The following is a 3,236-nucleotide window of genomic DNA, read 5'->3' as shown; positions in this document are numbered from 1 at the left end:
CTTGATTCCACAACTTGATGTCACTAGGGAACACATAAGAAAGGGGTATGCATGCCTCTCTAGGTCTTACAATGATATGCCCTTTTAATATACTCGAAGCTTAAGAAGATACTAGGTACATAAAACATTTTAGGGACCACAACTGTCCCAAAAAAAAATTATGAAATGTAGATTTGCTATGATTACAATGTGTGACTCACACTTTATCACAATCAAGAGTCTATTCTACAAACTCAGACAAACTTTAACTTAGTTGTCCATCCTCCATTAATATTTTGATGTAGCTCCTTTGCCTCCTCTTTTCAATTGTTCATATCATCTTCAACATTATCTTTGGCATCTGTCTAATAGTTATCTTGGATTTCCATATTCCACACAAGTGATTGGTTAGAGTAGCCAGTTCTATCCAAATCACTACACATCGTATTGAGTTCGATAGACTCAATATATTAATCAATTCCAAGACAATTCTATTATCTATAAACAACATGATATTCTTTACAGAAAATTGAGAAACACATTTCATTTATCATGACCAAAGATTTCTATGATTACCATCAGGAAAGCCTTGAGGAGTCATGGGAGCTCCAAAGTCGCCACACCTCATGGGTTGAAGTCAAACTGATCGACCATTGTTGCATGCGACACCAGTCCGCGCCATTGCTCCAGATCTTGGAATACGCTTTCCAACAGCTCTCCAAATAGGTCATGTTGAATATCTTATCATGCAATTGCCTCTCGAACATGCAGCTCCATGCTGACCATAAACATGATAAATACAAATCGTCTATAGACTTGATCTCCACCACAGAGTTCTCAGGTTGTATGATGCTGAGAGAATAACAAGAAACAATTGAATCATCATTGTTTCTGCCGACATAGGAATCAACCATCTAGGCAAATTTCTGCTAGTCCCAAATCATGACAACTACAATCAGTTCGGTTCCAATAACTACAGCCAAATATTTGTAAAATGGTTTGTCAAAGTGGATACGGTTTTGCGGGTTGTGTATTATTCCTTTCAACAGAAGATGGTTGATGGCAACGTAAACAAAAACACCGCAGGCAAAACCCATTGAAATTGCATAAATCCAGTTGGCTATACGGCCCTATGTAGTGGCATCAATAAGTATTCCAATACCAATTCCAATGGGGCTCGAAATCGCAAAGGCGAAAGCATATGCTGCACATGAGAGGAACGACCTCTTGGGAATTATGCGCAACAGGGCTATCCCCATCGCAATTGCAGCGAAAATCTTGTGTAAACACATTGTCCACAACGCTCTCCATGCATCAGCTTTCATCGCTGCAACACCGATGGCGATCCCCTCAAAGACAGAATGGAAGATCAGTGCCAATATGAGCAATAAGTTGTCTCCCAGAGAGGTCCTCTTTATCAATGATGTCCCCTTCATCATGTTCATTTGTCTGTCTATGTGGGGCGGTGTTTGGGGGACCTCCTCCTGAATGTTGAGGGGTGTCTCGCCTGTGTGTGTGGGTACTCCACTTTCTGTGTCACCAATATCGGCGATTCTCTCAACCTGATTTGCACCATGGATGCTCGGCTGATCTTGCTTCTCATACACCCAAACGACGATGACGTCTGTGAGCATGGTAAAAAGGTAGCCACTGCATCGCCGGCTCAACTGATCTATTGCCTCCTGATCGGATCTCTCTCCCGACTAGCAGACACACCACGTTTGCAGATCACCAGATCCACACCAACGTTCCACAGCTCCTCTTCAGGTGATCCATTTCAGTCTCTGCAACTCCTCCACAGATCTGACAATAGAGATGCCATGCGCACAGATGATGGGAAAACTTAAAGAGAAAAAATAAAGCAATACAAATACACTCTTTTATTTTTCCTCACCCATGACTGGCCAAGCCCACAAGGGGCCAACACTCAAGGCTGCAATACCAACTTAAAATATCAATATGCACAATATCTATCTTCTATTCATTAAAAATAAGATTACATATATACACGAATGTTTTCTTAAGATAGGGAGACTATTTTGGACACACAATCTATTGGTTGAGTATATCTCTCAACCACACACCAAACTAGGAAATGGATCCTAACTATTAGGAACAGATTCCTTTACTTAGTGAGAATCACATCTAGAGACAAGTAGGGATTAGATATTCCAACACCTCTTAATAAGTGAGGGAGTTAAACCTTCTCCTTCCTTCCAATGTGACTTAAAGTCTTCGTGGTACTTTCTTTTCAATGCCGAGAGATTCTTGGTCTTCTTCCTTCTCATGTCCTTTCCTTCCTCCCTTACCTTTCTTAGTGAGGATGAATGAGTATGTCTACGAGTTCAACCTTCCCTAGCCAGATGAGTAATCGTCGAGTTAATATTGAAGGTTAGTCAATGTGATATACTCGTTATGTATGAATTTGGGCATAATGGTTGGGACATGTGGGTGATTGTACTTACATGGATTGAGTACTGACCATTGGAATATGTATATGGCTATGTGGGATCAGGGATTTACAAATTACTTTGTATCAGATTTGTGGCAAAGAAATTTTGTATTTACTTTTCTCTATGTCGATTCTGGGATTGACATTGAGTTTATGGTATGAGTTATAGGTTGTGGGCAATGGCAATTTCTCTACTTCTGATGTGGGGCTGACCTACAACGAAGAGCTTCAAAATAATGACATGACCTCCTCTTCTACGGCCTATCTCGACATCGCGTGGTCGACAACGACAAAACCCCATGAGTACTTGTTCGACAAGGCCATCACGCCCAACGATGTCAGGAAGTTGAACCGTCTTGTCGTCTCAAAATAGTACAACAAGAAATACTTTCCACTTGACGATGGGTCAGGCAGCGACAAGGGCAAGTGGTTTCTGCTAAATTTCGAGGACTGAACATACAAAACATGGTACTTCCGTTATTCTTATTGGAACAGCAGCCAAAGCTACATTCTCACCAAGGATTGGAACCACTAAGTCAAAGATAACTGCCTCCAAGCCAGCCACATCGTTACCTACCATCGGAGATGCCCCTCCCACGACCATTTTATCACCTCCCGCCGCCACCCCTTGTATCTCCTCCCTTCTACTGCCTCACCATCGCTCAAATGTTGCCCTCAAGTCGTCGATCCCTTTTGCGTGCCACCGATGGGCATTGACTTTTTTGCCCATAGTTTGATTCCCTCCATCCCCAGATGACACAATCCTCTCGTCTTATTGTGTACCCTCAAATTTGTATCACATGAC

The 3,236-nt window shown here is 42.0% G+C and overlaps 1 pseudogene; it reads right to left on the bottom strand.

Moving 5' to 3' along the window:
• Positions 1-908: 908 nt before the first annotated feature.
• Positions 909-3,035, bottom strand: LOC149173045 (zinc transporter 2 pseudogene; annotated as a pseudogene).
• Between the last annotated feature and the right edge of the window lie 201 nt (positions 3,036-3,236).

Source organism: Pinus tabuliformis, chromosome 4_2 (genome assembly GCF_031772625.1).
Source record: "Pinus tabuliformis cultivar Carrire ecotype Pingquan chromosome 4_2, CPIR1, whole genome shotgun sequence".
Classification (NCBI taxonomy): domain Eukaryota; kingdom Viridiplantae; phylum Streptophyta; class Pinopsida; order Pinales; family Pinaceae; genus Pinus; species Pinus tabuliformis.
This window is presented reverse-complemented; position numbering and strand designations above follow the sequence as displayed.